Source organism: Psammomys obesus, unplaced genomic scaffold (assembly GCF_907164565.1).
Source record: "Psammomys obesus unplaced genomic scaffold, mPsaObe1.curated_primary_1811, whole genome shotgun sequence".
NCBI lineage: Eukaryota > Metazoa > Chordata > Mammalia > Rodentia > Muridae > Psammomys > Psammomys obesus.
Window position 1 is genome coordinate 9,768,449 of NW_026585504.1, and position 12,975 is coordinate 9,781,423.

The 12,975-nt window shown below is 41.9% G+C and overlaps 1 protein-coding gene across 1 annotated transcript in view; it reads left to right on the forward strand.

Moving 5' to 3' along the window:
• Atp8b4 (ATPase phospholipid transporting 8B4 (putative)) overlaps nucleotides 1-12,975 on the forward strand; it is a 175,449-nt gene that overhangs the window by 10,449 nt on the left and 152,025 nt on the right. The window lies entirely within an intron of this gene.

Genomic DNA, 12,975 nt, shown 5'->3' on the forward strand with positions numbered 1-12,975 from the left:
GAATGGAAGGGGTTACTTCAGGTAATGAATGTCACTCTGTGCAGTGTGACATACGGTAATGAGCAAACTTGACATTGCGCCGTCACATCCTTGCTTTAGGTATATTTGTAATAGACAGCTCTACAGATATAAGATTCCAGTCTGTATGTCTGTGTGTCTGTCTGTCTCTCTGTGTAGGTCAGAGGACAACTTGTGAGAGCTTGCTCTCTCCTTCCACCTTGAAGGTCTCTGGGTAGAACTTAGGTTGCCAGGCTTGGTGGCATGTGCCTTTACCTACTGAGCCATCTGGCCAGGCCACATGTGTATATTTTAAGATCTTGAGAAAAAAATCTGTTATATATAACTTATTGTGGGGATAACTATGTATTTAAATACTTAGCTACATTTAATTGTTTCCCACTGTATACCAAATATTTTTATTGTGTGAATATAGGGAACGCCATATTTTGTAAGATTATTCTATGGTGTTATTTTTATGTAACCTATGAGATATTTCAGTCTTATAAATATATAGAAGATAACATGACAGACACCCTTGAGCCCACGACCCAGGCTGAGTAAGCAGTAAGTTTGTCATACACGCTTCGGGTCTGCCCTTTAAAACTAATAGTGCCATCATGATGTAGAGGTGATATGAGCAAAAGCTCGCAAATGTGTGGCTGTGGTTTCTGTTGGGTTTCTTAGTAGCACCAGGCATTATAACAGTACCCCGGGCCGGGGCAGAGTCTATCTGTCTGCTCTGCCTTGGACTAAAAATGCATCAAGTAGAAGCCTGCAGCTCTAAGGAGGACAACAGGCATGTACAGTGAGAAGCTGCAAGTGTGGAGTCATAGGGGTCATTTCCAGTGGGTAGCAATATGGCTCAGAAGGGCCTGAAGAGCACCCAGCCTTTCCTGGGCATCTCCAGCAGAATGTGAGCTGTAGCTCTCTCGGTCTCTTTGGGGAGAGACGTCATAGAAGCAGTGACATCATAGAGCCATTGTGAGGACTAAGGTGCAAAAGCACACAACGGCTATGAGTTAGTCTGAGCACATGTAGGATTTGAACCTATGGCTGCTTACTAAATGTGAAGTAGCCAACTCCCTTAGGTATCTGCTCAGTCTTGCCCAGCTTTAATGGAAGTGAATTTGGAGAGATCCCAGGAAAAATGTCCATATTCACTGGAGGAGTGATATTCCCACCAAAAGACTGAAAAGAAAATAGTCATGAACTCAGTCCTTTCATGGAAAAGATGAAAAAAGAAAAAGCAAAGAGTTTCTGAGTATGGCTGAAAGAGCACTTGGGGCTAAGATGGGAACCACACTTTGAACCCTTTCTCTTAGGACTTGTGATCTGGTTGGTTTATTCTTCTGAGAATCACGTATTTCACCCACAAACCATGAAGAACTTTCTGTTAGGCTCACTTACTGAAGGATTAAATGAGATTATTTTTAACAAAACCTTTGATAAGAATTACAACCACACCTATCAAGTGGTTCTCAACCTCCCTAATGCTGTAGCCCTTTAACACAGTTCCTTATGTCGTGGTGACCCCACACCATAAAATATTTTTCATTGCTACTTCATAACTTTAATTTTGCTGCTGTTATGAACTGCAACTTAAGCATATGTGTTTTCCAGTGCTTTTAGGTGACTCCTGTGAAAGAGCTGCTGGACCCCCAGAGGAGTTGCCACCCACAGGTTGAGAACTGCTGATCTATTAGATGCTTTTTATGTGCCAGCCTTAATCATGGACTTTACTTTTAAACCTAGCGGAGCTGTGGGCATGTGAGTTTGGGGGTCCCTGCAGGGCATGGCTAGGGTATGCTATTTACCACAGTGGCAGTAAGAAGATGCGAAGAAACTCATTAGTGTTCCACTTCCAGCAGGAACCATGTTCAGTAATGAACAGCGTGAGACACAAGAGTCTCTTAATGAACTGTGCAGGTGAGGCAGTTGTGGGAAAAAGGGAGGGAGTCACATGACAAGAACACAGTGGCTGCGGGGGAGCTTTCTTCTCGGATGAGCCATTCTCAAAGAATGTCAACCCAGTGAGGTACTTGCCAGCTTCCTATTCTAGGCAAGACCTCAGCAAAGGCAGGACAGTTTCCCCCAGTCTCCCCGTCGATCATGATAGATACACGGTTGACAGTGAGAGCAGTAAATGCCGTGATAATAGCAATGACACTTTAACATTCACAGTGCTCACCAAATAGAAGTTATGGTCCTAGGCATATCACGAAACTACCATACTCTCACATGTGATCTTCCAAATCCAAGAACTTTTTGTAACTCCTTTTGTGTAAGAAGACATCGAGGCCCGGAATAGTCCATGTAAATGACTTTCTCAAATTTACATAGTTAGATAAAATCTGTCAGTCCTGCTGCAGTTCGGTGGTTGGCATATATCTTCAGTCTTGGGAACACCCAGCCCGAAGGAAATAGGGCTGTGTCTAGTAACCCATCACAATCGAACAGTTTTCAAAACTACAGAATTTCTGCACATTGGCTACTTTCCACAGTCTATGATTTTTGTCTACGATAACATGCCATTCCTTTGAACAGTCTTGGAAAACAAACGAACAAACAGAAAAACAAGTGCAGTAAAACTAAGCAAAACAAAAATCAGCCCCTGTCCCCAACCAAACACCCCAACCTCCATTTTCTCCTCTCTCTTTGCAGTCAGCCCCACCCGGCACATTGGTAAACTGTTTTCATTTTGTTCTCCTACAAAGTAGGGTTGGCTATTTCATTTTTATTTCGATACAGGGTCTGATAATGTCAACTCTGGGAAGTTAAGGAATTGTTTTTGGAAGGTGCTGGGAACTGAAGCTGGGACCATTCTTCAGTAGTAGAGACAGGCAGTGCTCTCACTACCGAGGGTGTCCACAACCCAACTGCCCATATTTTTATACTCTAAAGGTGACAGAATGTAGAGGGCTCTAGATTTTACAGAACAAGGCTTGGCCTCACTTTAGATCTGTACACATGGCGGGGGGGGGGGTTTATAAAACTCAGGTAAATGGTGCAAAGCCATGAGCATAACGCCTGCCCAAGCAAGCTTCTCTCACTGAAGGTTGAAGAACAGTATTTCAACACAGCAAGAGCTGTTGTGTATCAACAAACTGTAACTGCAAAGCACATAGCAAGACATAGCCCAGGCCTGGAAAGCAATTACAAGCACCTTTGAGAGTTAAGGGATTTAGAATATAAACAAAATGGCACTGTTAATGGTTTCAACTTTGACTAGTTTGGTAAAATAAGAGATGATATTGAGAGACCATAAAGGTGGGAAATGTAAAGTCACTTGAGGAGTTTCATATTGCCAAGAAATATAGAACAAAGTAGGATTGGAGAGTGAAGGGAGAGAGGGCCAAGGCTGAAAATTGTTATTCTCGCTGGAAGGGTGAGAATAAAACATGCTGCCTATTAATAATAGGACTGAATAATAGAAGTGGTAAAACAGCTATATTAAAATTTATCGGGCTCTTGAGATGGCTCAGTGGGTAAAGGCCCTTGGTGCCAAGCCTGACAGCCTGAGTCTCACCCCAAAGATCTACATGGTGGAAGAACAGAACTGATTTCTGCAAATTGTCTTCTGACTTCCACATGTGTTTAGTGGTATGCGCCCCTTTCTCTACAAACAAACAAACAAATAAATAAAAATATAATAAAAAAGTAATACATGTTAATTTTAAAAATGTTAAATTGTGTAAGTTATCTAAGCAGCCAAGAGGTTAAAATGGATGGTAGACTAATGAAAACACTTGTAGTTATATTACAATGAGATGCTGGGGGCTGGAGAGACGACTCCTCGGGAAAGAGCACTTGCTGCTGTTCCAGGATCCACACATGGCTCACTAGAGCCTGTAACTCCTGCTCCAGGGGATCTGCCACCAGAAGAGCCTGTGTATGAGGCACGCACACACACACACACACACACATATACACACACAGACACAGATAGACACATGCACAGACACACAGACACACAGAAACACACAGATACACACACACACACACACAGATACAGACACACACAGACACACACTCAAACACACACAGACACACTCAGACACACACACACACAGATACAGATGCACACAGACACACAAAAAAGAATGTTGTGGTATTTTGTGTATCTTTAAAAGATTATTAACATATAACAATTATACATATTAATGGAGTGCAGTACGATGTTTTCCGTATATATACATATGGTATAATAATTCAATCGGTATAATTAGAATATTTACCAACTTAAAATTTTATAATTTCTGTATGCGTCCACTGTTATTCTGTGTGTGATCTAGTCAGTGGACCTCTCCAAGTTCACATGATGTGTCTATGCTTCTCTGAGACCAATTGGATCAGGAATAAAATGTTTTGTGAATAGATAGATGATTCACTGTATTTTAAAAATAGAAACATAAATGTTTTTCTTTTTTAAAATTTATTTATTTTTTATTAATTACAGTTTGTTCACTTTGTATCCCAGCTGTAGCCCCCTCCCTTGTCCCCTCCTAATCCCACCCTTTCTCCTACTTGTTCTTCTGTTTCCCTCCCCCAGTCCACTGATAGGCAAGGTCCTCCTTCCCTTACATCTGATCCTAGTCTATCAGGTCTCATCAGGATTGGCTGCATTGTCTTCCTCTGTGGACTGATAAGGCTGCTCCCCCATCAGGGGGAGGTGATCAAAGAGCCAGCCCCTGAGTTCATGTCAGAGATAGTCCCTGTTTCACTTATTGGGGAACACTCTTGGTATTCTGAGCTGCCATGGGCTACATCTGTGCAGGGGTTCTAGGTTATCTCCATTAATGGTTTTTGGTTGGAGTATCAGTCTCAGAAAGGACCCCTGGGCACAGATTTTTTTCTCTCCTTTTGAAGCTCCTGTCCCCTCCAGGCTTTCCATCTCCCCCTTCTTTCATAAGATTTCCTGCACTCTGCCCAAAGTTGGCTATGAGTCTCAGCACCTGCTTTGATACCCTCTGGGTAGAGTCTTTGACAGGCCCTCAATGGTAGGCTCCTGTCCTGTTTCTTGTTTTTTCACTCCTCTGATGTCTCTCCTGTTTGCCTTTCTGAATGAGGATTGATCATCTTACCCAGGGTCCTCCTCCTTTAGGTGTACAGATTTTAGTATGATTAGCCTATATTATATGACAAATATCCACTTATAAGTGAGTGTATACCATATGCATCTTTCTGCTTCTGGGATACCTCACTCAGGATGATTTTTTTCTAGTTCCCACCATTTGCCTGCAAATTTCATGATTTCCTCATTTTTAATTGCTGAATAGTATCCCATTGTGTAAATGTACCACAATTTTTGTATCCATTCCTCAATTGAGGGACATATGGGTTGTTTCCAGCTTCTGTCTATTATAAATAAAGCTGCTACTTGAGCATCTTTTGTATATATGCCCAGGAGTGGTATAGCTGGATGTTGAGGTAGCACTATTCCTAATTGTGTGAGAAAGTGCCAGATTGATTTCCAAAGTGGTTGTACAAAGTGGTTTACATTCCCACCAGCAATGGAGGAGGGTTCCCCTTTCTCCACAACCTCTCCAGCATGTGTTGTCACTTGAGTTTTTGATCTTAGCCATTCTGATGGGTGTAAGGTGAACTCTCAGGGTCATTTTGATTTGCATTTCCCTGATATCTAAGGGTGTTGAACATTTCTTTAAGTGTTTCTCTGCCATTTGATAGTCCTCTGTTGAGAATTATCTGTTTAGCTTTGTACCCATTTTTTTTTTTTGATTGGATTACTTGATTTGTTGCTGTTTAACTTCTTGAGTTCTTTATATATTCTGGATAATAGCCCTCTGTCAGATATAGGGTTGGTGAAGATCCTTTCCCAATCTGTAGGCTGTCATTTTGTTCTGTTGACAGTGCCCTTTGCTTTACAGAAGCTTTTCAGTTTCATGAGGTCCCATTTATTGATTGTAGATCTTAGAGCCTGTGCTGTTGATGTTCTTTTCAGGAAGTTGTATCCCATGCCAATGAGTTCAAGGTTCTTCTCCACTTTTTCTTCTAGCAGGTTTAGTGTGCTTGGTTTTATGTTGAGGTCTTTGATCCACTTGTACTTTCATTTTGTGCAGGGTGATAAGTATGGATCTATTTGCATTTTTCTACATGTAGCTATCCAGTTATACCAGTACCATTTGTTGAAGATGCTGTCATTTTTCCATTGTATGTTTTTGGCATCTTTGTCAAAGATCAGGGGTACATAAGTGTGTGAGTTTATTTCTGGGTCTTCAATTCAATTTCATTGATCCACCATTCTGTTTCTATGCTGGTACCATGCAGTCTTTATTACTGTTGCTCTATAGTACAGCTTGAGATGATCAGGGATGGAGATACCTCCAGACGATCTTTTGTTGTAGAGGATTGTTTTAGTGATTCTGGGTTTCTTGTTATTCCATATGAAATTGAGAATGTTTCTTTCAAGGTCTATAAAGAATTGTGTTGGTAATTTGATGGGAATTACATTGAATCTGTAGATTTCTTTTGATAAGATGGCCATTTTTACTATGTTAATCCTGCCAAGCCATGAATATGGGAGATCTTTCCATCTTCTGATATCTTCTATTTCTTTCTTCAGAGACTTAATTTTTTTTCAAACAGGTCTTTCACTTGCTTGGTTAGAGTCACACAAGGTACTTTATGTTATTAGTGGCTATTGTGAAGAGTGTTGCTTCTCTATTTCTTTCTTGGCCCTTTTGTCTTTGGTATACAGGAGGGCTTCTGATTCTTTTTTGAGTTGATTTTGTGTCCAACCACTCTGCTGAAGGTGTTTATGAGCTGAAGGAGTTCCCTGGTTGAATTTTTGGGGTCGTTCATGTTTACTATCATATCATCTGTATTTAGTGATACTTTGACTTCTTCCTTTTGAAACGGAGTCCCCTTGATCTCCTTTAGTTGTCTTATTGCTCTAGCAAGGACTTGAAGAACTGTGTTGTAGAGATATGGAGAGAGTCAGCAGCCTTGTCTTATCCCTGATTTCAGTGGGATTGCTTTAAGAGTCTCTCTGTTCAGTTTGGTGTTGGCTATAGGCTTGCTGTATATCGCCTTTACTATGTTTAGATATGTGCCTTGTATCCCTGATCTCTCCAATACTTTAAACATGAATGGATGTTGGACTTTGTCAAATGCTTTTTCAGCATCTAGGGAGATTATCATGTGGTTTTTTTTCTTTCAGTTTGTTAATATGGTGGATCACATTGATGGATTTCCATATATTGAACCACCCCTGCATACGTGGGATGAAGCCTACTTGGTCATAGTGGATGATATCTTTGATGTGTTCTTGTATTCGGTTTGCAAATATTTTGTTGAGTATTTTTGCAGCAATGTTCATAAGGGAGATTGGCCTGAAATTTTCTTTCTTTGTTGGGTCTTTGTGAGGTTTAGGTACCAAGGTGACTGTGGCTTCATAGAATGAGTTTGATAATGTTCCTTCTGTTTCTATTTTGAAGAGTATTGGTGTTAGGTCTTCTTTGAAGGTGTGGCAGAATTCTGTGCTGAAACCATCTGGCCCTGGGCTTTTTTTGGATGGGAGACTTTTGATGACAGCTTCTATTTCCTTAGTGGATATAGGGCTATTTAATTTATTTACCTAGTCTTGATTCAGCTTTGGTACATGGAATTGTTCTAGAAAATTGTTCATTTCATTTAGATTTTCAAATTTTCTGGTGTATAGGATTTTGTTTTATTTTTTAATTTGTAAATTTTTATTTTTTATATTAATTACAGTTTATTTACTTTGTATCCCAGCTGTAGTCCCCTTCCTAATTCCCTCCCAATCCCACCCTCCCTTCCTCATATCCTTCCTGCCCCTCTCTACGTCCACTGATAGGGGAGGTCCTCCTCCCCTTCCATCTGACCCTAGCAGGTTTCACCAGGACTGTCTGCATTGTCCTCCTCTGTGGCCTAGCTAGGTTGTTCCTCCCACTGAGGGTGGGGAGGTAAAAGAGCTAGCTACTAACTACATGTCAGAGACAGTCCCTGTTCCCCTTACTAGGGAAACCCACTTTGATACTGAGCTGCCATGGGTTATGTCCGGGCAGGGGCATATAGGCTTTTGAAATAAGATCTAATGATTGTTTGTCTTTCCTCAGTGTCTGTTGTTATGTCCCCTTTTTCCTTTCCGATTTTGTTGATTTGGATAGTGTCTCTCTGCCTTTTTGTTAGTTTGGCTAAGGATTTGTCTAGCTTGTTGATTTTCTTGAAGAACCAGCTCTTGGTTTCACTGATTCTTTGAATTGTTCTATTTGTTTCTAATTTATTGATTTCAGCCATGAGTTTGATTATTTCCTCTTGGGTGTGTTGGCTTCTTCTTTGTTTTTTTCTAAGGTTTTGAGGTGAGCCATTAAGTTGCTTGTATGAGATGTTTCAAATTTCTTTTTGAATGCACTTAGTGCTATGAACTTTCCTCTTAGCACTGCTTTCATTGTGTCCCGTAAGTTTGGGTATGTTGTGCCTTCATTTTCATTGAATTCTAGGAAGTCTTTAATTTCTTTCTTTATTTCTTCCCTGACCCAGCTGTCATTGAGTTGTTCTGTTTCCATGTGTTTGTAGGCTTTTTGCTATTTCTGTTGTGGGTTGAGGTCCAGCTTTAGTTTATGGTGGTCAGATAAGATACAAGGGATTATTTCAATCTTCTTGTATCTGTTGAGGCTTGCTTTGTGACCAACTATAGGGTCTATTTTTGAGAAGGTTCCATGAGGTGCTGAGAAGAAGGTAAATTCTTTTGTGTTTGGGTGAAAGGTTCTGTAGATGTCTGTTTGGTCCATTTGATTCATGACCTCTGTTAGAGTCATTGTTTCTTTGTTTTCTGTTTTGTTGTCCTGTCCTTTGTTGAGAGTAGAGTGTTGAAGTCTTCCACTGTTAATGCGTGGGGATCTATGTGTGGTTTCAGTTTTATTAATGTTTCTTTTATAAATGTGGGTGCCCTTGTATTTGGGGCATAGATGTTCAGAATTGTGATGTCTTCTTGGTGGAATTTTCCTTTGATGAGTATGAAGTGACCTTCCCCATCTCTTTTGATTAATTTTGGTTGAAAATCTATTTTATTAGATATTAGAATGGCTACTCTTGTTTGCTTCTTGGGTCCATTTGCTTGGAAAACCATCTTCCAGCACTTTATTTTCAGGTAATGTCTATCTTTGTGACTTAGGTGAGTTTCTTATATGCAACAGATTGTTGGGTCTTGTTTACACATCCATTCTGTTAGTCTTTCTATTGGAGAGTTGAGTCCATTGATACTGGGAGAGATTAATGACCAATGGGTGTTAGATGCTTTGATTTTGCTGTTGGTTGTGGAAGTGTGTTTATGTGCTTGGCTACTTTTAGTTTTGCTGTAGTGAGGTTATTTATTTCCTGTGTTTTCCTGAATGTGGTTAGCTTTCCTGGGTTTTATTTTTTCCTTCTAGTATCTTCTGTAATGCTGCATTTGTGTGTAGGCATTGATTAAATTTGTTTTTGTTGTTGAATATCTTGTTTTCTCCATCTATGATGACTTAGAGTTTTGCTGGGTATAGTAGCCTGGGCTGACACCTGTGTTCTTGTAAGGTCTGTATGATACCTATCCAGGCCCTTCTGGCTTTCATAGTCTCTGTTGAGGAGTCAGGTGTGATTATGATGGGTTTGCCATTATATGTTAGTTGGCCTTTTTCATTTGCAGCTTTGGTATTTTTTCTTTGTCCTGTATACTTACTGTTTTGATTATTTGATTATTGAGGATTTTCTTTTCTGGTCTAATGTATTGGGTGTTCTATAGGCCTATTGTATGCTTATAGGCCTCTCAATTAAATTGGGGAAATTTTCTTCTGTGATTTTGTTGAAAATATTTTCTGGGTCCTGGAGACAGGAATCTTCTTTTTCCTCTACTCCTATTATTCTTATATTTCGTTTTTTCAATTTTTTTTTTTTTTTTTATTTCTTGGACAATCTGTGTCAGGAATCTTTTAGATTTTACCTTTTCTTTGATGGATACATAAACTTCTTCCATCGTATCTTCCAAACCAGAGATTCTTTCTTCCATCTTTTGTAGTCTGTTGGTTATGCTTACCTCTGTATTTCCTGTTTTTGTCCCTAAGTTCTTTCTCTCCATGATTTTCTCTGTTTGTGTTTTAATTTTTTCCAATTTTATCTTCAGATCCTCAGTCTTTTTGTTGATTTCCTTCACCTGTCGGACTATATGTTCCTGTTTTTTCTTCAATTCTTTCAACTGTTTATTTGAACATTTCCTCTGTTTCTTTTATTTCTTTCAGTGATTTAATCATTTCTTCTCTGAAGGCCACAAACTGCATCTTCCTGTATTTTTTTATGGATGGCCATAACTTGTTTGACCTTATCTTCCTCTAATTCTTTATTTATTTTATTTGTTTCCTCCTTTATCCTCTTCACAAGCATAGAATAAGGTCATCATCTTGAATTTTGCTTATGATAGGCTGTCCAGAGCTGCTTGCCCCTGGATAACTGGGTTCTGGAAATGCCATATTGCGTTGGCTTTTGTTGGTTGATCTTTTATACTGGCCTCAAACCATCAGGCTGTCTCAGGTATTGGCTATTAGTTTTTGGTGCCTCCTGGAGTCCTAGGGTTGGGAGAATCCCCTTGGCAGAAAGATGGTTTTTCCTGAAGGAGGCCTCCTCAGCTTTTTGGGTATGGTCACCAAATGGCTGGTGCTTCTCATGTATTGCTACAGCTCACCTCAGGAGTATGGATCTGAGTGGTAACTCTGGTCTTTGGTAGTCAGGGGGGCTCTCCTCTCATCAGGAAAAGTCCTGGAGACAGGGTTTCTTGCTCTGAATTTAGTGAGCTGCTGCTGCTGCTCTTATAATGTGTTTGCTGGGTGCAGCCTTCTTGAAGAACCTGGGACCCCCGCGGTTTGAACCTTGGAGCAGTACTTGGGGGTTGATCCTGTGGATCCCAGGCTTCTGTAGGTCTGAGGTTGGAGCTCTGTGCCTCAGTATCCAACTGGTAATCAGTGGCGGGAGAGAGCAGCTTTCATATGTGCAGCAGGAGGCTAGAGCCTGGAGCCTGTGGGAACCCAGAAACTTTTCCAGAGCTGGGTGTTTTGAGGTTGAACCTGATGTTTCCCCCACCGTGGGGTTTCTTCCCAACAGGGGCAGCCAGTCTGTGGTGTTTTGGGGTCCACTGTTCTGTCTGGGATGGTGAGTAGAACACTCAGGCACAGGCAAGCGGCTCTCTGTGCTATTGACTGGTGCCTGCAGGAACCCTGGGAACTTTTTCTGAAAATGTTTTGGTGTGTGTTGGGGGTCAGCTGAGTGGTTTGAGGTTGGATTTGCTGTTCCTCTCACTGTTGGGTATTCTCCCAACAGGGAAACCCAGTCTCTTGTGCCCTGGGGCCCACAGTTCTGTCTGGGAAGGTGAGTCGGCATGCAGGCAGGTCTCTGGGCTGGCAGCTGAGTACCCCACTCTGGACTGGCAACTGAGCGCTCGCCGGACCCTGGGTCCTTTTCCAGGGATTGTCTGGGTGACCTGAGTATTGCTTCCGTGTGTGGGGTTTTCTCTGGACTGGAAATTCCAGTCTTGGTGTTGTGTTGCCCACAGTTCAGTCCAGGGTGGTGATCAGAGCATGCGGTTACGTGGCTTTGGGCTGGCCACTGAGCGCCTGCTGGGACCTGGGTTTAGCTGGGTGGCCTGAGAATGGACCTGATCGTTTTCCACACTGTGGGGTTTCCTCTCACCTGGGAAACACAAACAGAATTCAGCCTGTTGGTTGCTGTGCAGTCACTGCTGTCCTGCTCTTCAGACACAGTGTCCTCTCGGCGCTGCCATCTTCGACTTCCCCCCCCGCCCAACAAATATTTTTCTAAGTTCAGTATTCCTAGGGTGCCTGCTCTCTACCTAGCAACATGTATTTATGTTCGTATTTTTTCTCAAAGAAGATTTGAGATAGTGTCCAAACAGAACGCGAAGCTCAAGGAGATTGAGAGTGCGTAGGAAACTGAAGTAGGTGAGGTTTTTTCAAGATCTATTCAATGCTATATTATGTGCATTGCTTGGTGTAAGAGACCCCTTGGCACTAAAGCTACAGACAGTTGTGAGTGTTATGCGGGTGCTGGGGATCGAACTCTGGTCATTTGGAAGAGCAGACAATGATCTTAACTACTGAGCCATCTCTGCAGCCCCACAGGAGGGGTATTTTCGAGTGACCTCGAACCATACGGGGCCTGTCTGCTTACACTAGCAGTGTGTTCCAGGCCAGTGGGATTATCCAGCAAGGGAGATTCTGGATTCTGCTTCCCATTGTCAAGGAGCATATGCAATCTACACAGGAAGAGAAGGCCAGAACACCGGATAAGCCGACAGTGAGAATGAAAAGGAGATTCTAATTTTTCATTTTGTTATATGGCCTATAATGCCGGGGAAGAGAGAACTCCATTCCAGTAAAACTTTTGGAGCAACTTTTGGTAGAGGAAATGGGAAATGGTTTCAGTCTTGCATAGTTATTTGTATTGCCAGGGTCGGGAAGGACAGTGTAGAGCAAGGGTTGAGTGTGCCATGTGAAATGAGAGATGAAGATGCTTTATGAAGAAGAGTAGTGCGCAGTGATGCACATTTGTTGTCCCAATGCAAGGGCAGCCCCTGTAGTTTGTATATAAGGTGACGGGCTCAGAGTGGCTGGGAGCCTCCAACTAAAATAAGATTCTCTTTGGCCTACAGATTAAATAGACTGCAGCTTGACACTGAGCAGAGCCTGGCTGTGGCGAGAGTTGTCGATTTCGGAATGTCTGCATAGGAGGAGATAGGTGACATTGAGAGAAATGTGGAAGTTGTTGGGGGTGATGGCTGGCTGTGCAGTGAGGGGCAGCTACTCTGGGCTGGTGAGACAGCAGGAAGGGGGAGCCTAAGAGGGGAAGGAGAGCAATTGCTAAGGAGAGGAAGCTGGAAGCTTGAGGAAGGGAGCATTTCAGGAAATGGGAAGTAAAGGTTCTACAGGTGGGTGCAAGGGGATTGAGAACCACGGA